Source organism: Taudactylus pleione, unplaced genomic scaffold (genome assembly GCF_031769625.1).
Source record: "Taudactylus pleione unplaced genomic scaffold, aTauple2 ptg000108l, whole genome shotgun sequence".
Taxonomy (NCBI): domain Eukaryota; kingdom Metazoa; phylum Chordata; class Amphibia; order Anura; family Myobatrachidae; genus Taudactylus; species Taudactylus pleione.
The window spans coordinates 5,212,905-5,221,776 of NW_028284510.1; the positions used below are offsets into that span (position 1 = coordinate 5,212,905).

The 8,872-nt window shown below is 48.9% G+C and overlaps 1 pseudogene; it reads left to right on the forward strand.

Moving 5' to 3' along the window:
* Positions 1-6,868: 6,868 nt before the first annotated feature.
* Positions 6,869-7,685, forward strand: LOC148525487 (serine/threonine-protein kinase RIO2 pseudogene; annotated as a pseudogene).
* The last annotated feature ends 1,187 nt before the right edge of the window (positions 7,686-8,872 follow it).

Here is an 8,872-nt window from a genome sequence, read left to right on the forward strand (position 1 = left end):
GTCTTCATTGCTATAATTATTTGGTATCCAATATGCAGTTGTAGCGTTGTCCATTCTCTTGAGTGTGAAGGAAGGAGCAATTCTATATATATAATAAAACAGAAGTGTGAGATTACATTTTGTATCAATATAAAGCTTAATATCAATGTCAGTTTCCTAGACATCAGTGCTACATGACAGTTTTACTAACGTTTACTGACCTTTCAGGGGCATAACTAGGTATTTGAAGGACCCTTAGCAAAAGTTTGTAAGGGCCCCTATGTACCACCCAATGGTTCAAAATGTACTCACAGTAACACATGTAACTTTGACAAAGAAGATGTCCTCGTGGAACTAAATACCGTTCAGCACACATTCATCATAGAGCAATCTAGACATTTATGAACTGTGTTCTTAATTGTTTATAAAAGTATATGTAACCAATATGAGTATAACAGAAATTGTATGTAGGCTTCTCTATCACTGACTCCTTTCCAGCCTTTCATTTATTTGGCACATCGTTGGCTTCCTACTGTAGAGCCAACCTGATCCTGTGTTCTGGTTTATCTTCTGTTCCCTGTCTGCTTTTTGGACATCACCTTACTGTGCACTAATTATAATTCCATCTTAGGGCCTGATTCAGAGATCGACAGAATTGCAGAGCTGCACACGGGCAGTTGTGCAATTCTGTCCATCTCAGATACAAATGAAGCAGGTGTTGTCTAGAAACCTCCTTGCTGCATCTGTGATCCCCATCGCAACCATCTCGACCGATGGTCGTAATGGTTACTCCTTTGGACAGGCTGCGGTAGCTGAAGCCGGATCCTGGCAGCTGCAAAACCTGGAAATCTGCATCCACCGTTGCAGACCCTGGCCTCGTCACTCCTGGAAAAAAGGGCCATATGCCTATTTCCAGGAATTGTGGCCAGCCATGCTCCCGCTGTGCTCCTCAAATGCTGCAGCATGTCAATCATGCTCCGGCTTGGGGGGGGGGTCTGCAATCGAGATTGCAGGACCCGTTCTGCACATTTGTGCAGAAGTTGTACTTTGATATGATGTATTACACAGCGTGCTACCTGTGATTTGTCCCTAGACACACTTCTAGTGTAGAGGTACAGTACATTTAAGCATAGGACAACAAATGGCGCTGGGCAGACCATGGATTCCCTTTGCTATAAATCCAAAGTGACTAAGGGCCTGATTCAGCAGTGCATGCAAGTGCACTGCTGATGGCATGTTTCCAATTATCGGGAATTGTGCATTCGCAGGATCCATTATGCGAGCATGCAGAATGAATCCTGCGTAGTCACACACAGACCCTTGATTGCCTTTGCCTGATTGACAGGCAGAGGCATTTAAGGAGCAGTGCAGGGGCGGCCGGTGTTCCCAGAAATGGGAGTGTGTCCACCCCATTTTCCAGGAGTGGCCAGCCCAGGATCTGCATTGATCAATGCAGTGTCCTGGGCTTGCTCAGCTGTCCAGAAACCCGGCACCATCCACCATCGACCACCAATGGATACAATGGTGAACCCAGCCTTGGACCTCCGGTGCAGTGCTGGGATTGCAAATACAGCAGCGGGTGTCATACACCTCATGCTGCATTTGCATAATAGCAAGGCTGGAATTGCGAAGCTGCGTGCGTGCATACATCATATTTATAGCCTTTTGCAGCTTTGCAATTGTGTTCCTTGCTGAATCAGGACCTAAAGACGCAAAAATTATAATGAATGTTTTTGTGAGAATTTAGTAATATTCTCTTTCCGGGACACAGGCTTCTGCTTTCACTTTGTTTCTGGGAATAGACCCAACAATCAGCCATTAGGCTCCATGTCAGAAAGGGTCGATGGGGACAGATTAGGTAAAATATGCAAAACAGTACAAAATGAACACATTTGATAGAACATAGCAAAATTCTCTTGCTGGGACATGAGATCTTCCTGCAAAGATTTGGAAACAAAATGATAGAAAATTTAGCAGCCACCATATGTTCTTGCAATCGGAATTGGAGGGACTGCAGCAGATATCTCCGATATGCATACATCCTGGGGATGATTATATTTTGGGGGATTTTGGGGAATTTACTGCAAAATGACTCTGATAAATGTGCCCCTTATAATGCTTGTCTAGTGTGCTCTCTGAAAATGTGTACTGTATGTCATGTAGAAAATGGGCCTCAGACTGCACACCCTGAATATATATATATATATATATATATATATATATATACATACATATATATATATATTTGGAGCTGCTACCTGTGGAGACCAATAATATATACACAAAAAGAAATACAGGTACTCAACTCTAAATTAACTGATTGTATATAAATAAATTGATTGGATTCATATAGAAAATTGGCCTCAGACTGCACACCCTGAATATGTATATATATAAAATAGGAGATGCTAGCTGTGGAGACAATTGATATATACACAAAAAGAAATACTGGTGCTTAACTCTGAATTAACTGATTGTATATAAATAAATAAATTTTTGCATTGAATAGAGGTTTTTGGCATAATCTTGGCCATGGTTATGGGCCTACCCACCACATCCGGGTAGCCTCTGTCGGGTAGGTCCCTAACATACTAGGGTTCAAACCAGAGCGCAGGACACCCCCAAACTAGCCCAGCTAAGCCACCCCAAGACACCACTCTAATAAGAAAGGTGAAGTATTAAAGAAATAGTTAAGAGCAGCCACAGCTGCATTTAAAGAATACAAATAAAAAAGTGAAATACATATATAAAAAACACAGTGAAGCATTAAAATGTGTTGAAGGAGAAATGTGTTATACTGCAGTTCACTGAGGCAGATCATACAAAGCAATCCAGGGGGACCCACGTCCCAAAAATGAACCAAAGCTGCACTACACAGTCTAAATATTTGCAGGACTTACCCAGGGCCGTAGAGAGTGGCACCGGGCCCTGGTAAAGAGGGGGCGTGGCCTAATCACGGGAGGCGTGGCCATACACCTTGAAGAATTAGAGAAAAAAAAACATTTCTGCAGCGCCGCAAAGGGGGCGCTGTGAGCCCCTCAGCCCAGCACAAAGCCAGAGGGTGGCGCGATCAGTGTGATCACTCCCCCCCCAGGCAGAGGAGATTGCTGTGGCTGCTACTAGCTACTAGCTACTAGCTACTAGCAATCTCCCACATGCTGGGCTGCTGCGAGGGAGGGAGGCAGGAGGAAGGGAGGGAAGCGGTGTCAGGCCCCTCTGGAAGCCCAGGCCCGGGTAAAGTGTACCCGCTCCTTCCCCCCTCTCAGCACCCCTGAACTTACCTATATTGTGCCTCTGACTGGTGTGCCCATTACAATGCCAGACTCCATGCTCTAAACCAATGTAGTAGGGGTGCTAGTCTGAGTGGAAAGTGTCTCAGGCTTTCCTGGTGTGCAAAGCAATGCACTGATTGGATTCATATAGAAAATGGGCCTCAGACTGCATACCCTAAACATATATATATATATATATATATATATTTGGAGGTGCTACCTGTGGAGACAATTAATATATACACAAAAAGAAATACAGGTGCTCAACTCCAAATTAACTGAATGTATGTATATAAATAAATTTTTGCACTGAATAGAGGTTTTTGGAATAATCTTGGCCAAGGTTATTTGCCTACCCACCACATTCAGGTAACCTGTGTTGGGTAGGTTCCTAACATACATGCAAGTCATGCCAAACATCCCTTTTCGACATGCCAGGTCCCAGGCAACCCGGATGCACTAATCATCTTTTTTTCTCAAAATGTTCATATTATTTGCACAAATTAATCAACTGGGAGCAACAACAGTTCTTGAAAAAGTTCTCTATAGTAGAACGAAATGCGTTGATGCTCCTGACTCCATAATATTTGTTTTTTATACAGTATGTGGACCTTTCAGAGCAGTTGTCACCGTTTACAGCTACAAGCTGTACATTTGCACTTCATTTTATTTTAACTATTCCTGCTCAACATAAAGGAGCACTGTTATACTGCGGACTATCTGGATCCTACAGCTGAGATTATTCCAGCTACCACGGGATTGCCCCGGCATCATGATCACTCCGGGAGCAGCAGCCAGCGCTGTCTCATTTGAGTTTTACCTACCGAGCAGCATTCTGCAAAGAGCAGTAATCTGTGTATATCCTCTGCCACTGCTACACAAGTCCCTAGACGTAGGCAGGGGCATAGGCAGGGGCATAGCAAGGGCAGTGCTGGTGGAGCATGTGCTCCAGACCTGCTCTGGCCAGGGTGCCACTACTGCAGTCATCCAACAGCCGCTGAGCACTAGGTCCCAGCATGACCACCAACATGCACGACTCACCAACTGCGCTTCTCTCCATGCCACACTGAGGAGTAGGAAGAGGAGCATGCACACTGTAGAAAGATGGCGTGTCAGAGTGGTGGTGTGACAGGGGGCTAGTGTGGCAGAGGGGTGCTGTGATAGGAGGCTGGTGTGGCAGAGGGCTTGTGTGGCAAAAGGGTGGTGTGACGGGGCTGGTGTGGCAGATGGGTGGTGTGAAAGGGGGCTGGTGTGACGGGGCTGGTGTGACAGAGGGTGGTGTGACAGAGAGTGGTGTGACAAGGGGCTGGTGTGGCAGAGGGGTGGTGTGACGGGGCTGGTGTGGCAGAGGGGTGGTGTGACAGGGGGCTGGTGTGACAGAGGGTGGTGTGACAGAGAGTGGTGTGGCAAGGGGCTGGTGTGGCAAAGGGGTGGTGTGACAGGGTGGTTGTGTGACAGGGGGCAGGTGTGGCAGAGAGGTGGTGTGACAGGGGCTTGTGTGACAGGGCTGGTGTGACAGAGGGGTGCTGTGACATGGTGCAGGTATGGCGGAGGGGTGGCATGACGGGGAGCTGGAAGTGACGGGGATGGTGTGACAGAGGGTGGTGTAGCAGAGGGGTGATGTGGCAGAGGGGAGGTGTGACAGGGGGCTATTGTGACAGGGGGCAGGTGTGGCAGAGAGGTGGTGTGACAGGGGGCTTGTGTGACAGACGGCAGGTGTGGCAGAGAGGTGGTGTGACAGGGGGCTTGTGTGACAGGGCTGGTGTGACAGAGGGGTGCTGTGACATGGTGCAGGTATGGCGGAGAGGTGGCATGACTGGGAGCTGGAAGTGACGGGGATGGTGTGACAGAGGGTGGTGTGGCAGAGGGGTGATGTGGCAGAGGGGAGGTGTGACAGGGGGCTATTGTGACAGGGGGCAGGTGTGGCAGAGAGGTGGTGTGACAGGGGGCTTGTGTGACAGGGGGCAGGTGTGGCAGAGAGGTGGTGTGACAGGGGGCTTGTGCGACAGGGCTGGTGTGACAGAGGGGTGCTGTGACATGGTGCAGGTATGGCGGAGAGGTGGCATGACTGGGAGCTGGAAGTGACGGGGATGGTGTGACAGAGGGTGGTGTGGCAGAGGGGTGATGTGGCAGGAGGGAGGTGTGACAGGGGGCTATTGTGACAGGGGGCAGGTGTGGCAGAGAGGTGGTGTGACAGGGGGCTTGTGTGACAGGGGGCAGGTGTGGCAGAGAGGTGGTGTGACAGGGGGCTTGTGTGACAGGGCTGGTGTGACAGAGGGGTGCTGTGACATGGTGCATGTATGGTGGAGGGGTGGCATGATTGGGAGCTGGTGTGATGGGGATGGTGTGACAGAGGGGTGGTGTGGCAGAGGGGTGATGTGGCAGAGGGGAGGTGTGACAGGGGGCAGGTGTGGCAGAGGGGTGGCGACAGCTGGTGTGACAGTGCTGGTGTGATAGAGGAGTGGTGTGACAGGGGGCTGGTGTGACAGGGGGCTGGTGTGGCAGAGGGGTGGTGTGGCAGAGGGGTTGTGTGACTGAGGGGTGTTGAGGCCGATGGGTGGTGTGGCAGAGGGGTAGTGTGACAGATGGGTAGTGTGACAGAGGGGTGGTGTGACAAAGGGGTGGTGTGGCAGAGGGCTGGTGTGACAGAGTGGTGGTGTGACAGAGTGGTGGTGTGACAGGCAGGTGGTGTGACAGAGGGGTGGTCTGACAGGGGGGTTGTGTGAGAGGGGCTGGTGTGACAGGGATGGTGTGAAGAGGGCCAGCAACAGAAATCTTGGGGTCCATTACACTGATATCTTTGGAGGGCCCCCTCGACCCCTCCGCCACAACACCAACACATCCCTCCTGTATCTATATTGATGCATGCAGTCTACAAGCATATACTTATATGCTTCAGCACTATATGTGCATAAGTGGAGGGTTTTCCTTTAATATATACTGTGTTTGTATATATATATATATATATATATATATATATGTGTGTGTATATATATATATATATATATATATATATGTGTGTGTGTATATATATATATATATATATAGTATATATTAAAAGAAAACCCTCCACTTATGCACATATTGGGCTGGAGGCTGCAGCTGTACTTCAAATGAGGAAAAGGGGCACTCACTCTCGTGTCAATATCCAATATTAATCTAAAATAATGTAAAAACACCCTGACATAGATGTCACACTTACCCCCACAGCCGCTGGGACAGCACAGCTTAAACAAGTGAGCTGTATGGCTGCCTGGCAGTGGTTGGTTTCTCCTGCTCCCTCCCTGCTGTTCCTCAGTGGATGGACAGGGCCAGTGGCAGTCCATGGACAGAAAGAACAGGTGATGCAGCCGTGCAGCATCATGCGCAGTGATGCATGCTGCTATATGCTCCGGCTCCACACCACATTACAGTCAGGGCCTGATTCACATCCGCACGCAAGCGCTTAGTGCTCGCAAGCGGGTCGATGGCTGGGCAGTGTGCGCACTGCACATGTGCGAGCCCTGAAGCGAGCAAGAAATCACTTGCTCCGGCGCTCGCATCCAAAAGGGGCGGCTGTTGATGTTGATCAACATCTCACCCCATTTGGTAGGCGGGTCAGGGGGGTGGCTGGCCAAATGGAGGTGTTCCCAAAGGAATGCCTGCCGTTTGGGGGTGGCCCTACTGACATCACGAGTGAGATAGTGCCAGCCAGTTTAATTGCCTCCATACCCAGTCTCAAACATGGGGGCTGCAACAAAGTTTAGCGAGAGCTGGTGAAGCAAAAACTTATTGCATATGACCATACAAAGACTGTTCAGGGCTATCGACTAATTTATGGTGGGTATGATTACCTGGCACAAAGAACTCTCTCTTCTCGGGACGTTGTCACTTCAGTTGGGATCCAGATGGGTGTTGGTAAAGAATCAGATATCTACATTGTTGCAAATGGAGAAGATAATCAGTTTGCGTTAAAACTTCACAGACTCGGAAGAACTTCTTTTTGTAACCTTAAAAACAAGCAGGATTATCACAAGCATTGACACAAGATGTCATGGCTCTATCTGTCTCATCTGGCCGCCATGAAGGAGTTTGCATATATGAAGGCATTTCCAGTGCCAAAGCCATGTGATTACAACAGACATGCAGTAATGATGGAGCTAATTAATGGGTATCCCTTGTGCCAGGTGTGTCACATTATACAATTAATTAATGGAGCTGATTGTCAAGCTTGCAAATCATGGCCTGATCCACGGTGACTTCAATGAGTTTAATTTAATGTTGGATGATGAGGACCACGTCACCATGATTGATTTTCCACAAATGGTCTTTACGTCTCATTCGAATGCTGAATGGTGTGTGTTAACCCTTGCAATGACTTCATATCATGTAGAGATCTCAGAATACTACCAAACTGTATCCAAGAATTTGCCCGTGCAGCCCCCTTCCACTTGAATGAGCTCCCTCGCTCGATCAGGCTCTCCCCGACCTTGCAGAGCTTCAAACTTGCACTGAAAACCCACCTGTTCATCAAAGCATACCCCTCCACCACATAACCATGTCACCAGGTCTCTGTCCCTCCCACCTCAGCCATCTCTACCTTGCTTACTTCCTGCACTCAGGTCCCCCTCTACACACTCATGCCTCATGTCATCGGTCCGTCTCCCCTCTCCCCTAGATTGTAAGCTCCTAGGAGCAGGGTCCTCCTCCCCACTATCTCTAAGCCTTCTTCTCTAGCACTGCCTTCATCTTCAGAGCTGTACTGTGTATGGAGAATTGTGTTGCTAATTGTTACTTGTGTTCTGTTTATATTTTGGTTACTGTATTGTAATGTTCTGTGTACCCTTTACTGTATGTACGGTGCTGCGGACCACTTGTGGCGCCCTATAAATAAAATGTAATAATAATTATTAATAATAATAATAATAATAATAATAATGTCAGTAGTGAGCTTCCGGCTCTATTAGAGCCGGAAGCTCAGTGGGGCTTGCGACAGACGAGTCCCTACCACAAGGGTCTAGTCGCAAGCCCGATGGTCGCGATGGCCAGCTCCAAAAAAAAGCCACCCTGATTAATAGTGAGTGCTCTGAAAGAGCGTCCGGCTCTGAATCAGGCCCTCAGTACTGACTTGGTGATGGATGCACCGGGTTTAACTTTTGCGGGAGGGCACCATTCAATACACATGCCTGGCATGGCTGCAAGCAGGGATGGATGGTCAATTTACTTTTATCCGTGCATACGTGGCAGATGACATTTGTTTCCCTGAGCCCTCTGAACCTCAGGGCCCCTCAGGACCTTGGTTGCCAGCATGGGTGTTGCCCTTGTACCCGTCCTGTTGCCAGGCCAGGGTATGACAGGGGGCTGATGTGATGGGGAGGTGGTGTGACAGGGGTGGTGTGACAGGAGGCTGGTGTAACAGGGGGTGGGTGTGACAGAGGGGTGGTGTGACAGGTGGCTAGTATGACAGGGTGGTGGTGTGACAGGGGTCGTCTAACAGGGGGTGGGTGTGACAGGGGGCTGGTGTGACAGGGAGCTGGTGTGACAAGGGGGTGGTTTGACAGAGGGGTGGTGTGACAGGGTGGTATGACAGGGGGCTGGTGTGACAGGGGTTTGGGGTGACAGGGGTGGTGTGATGGGGGTGG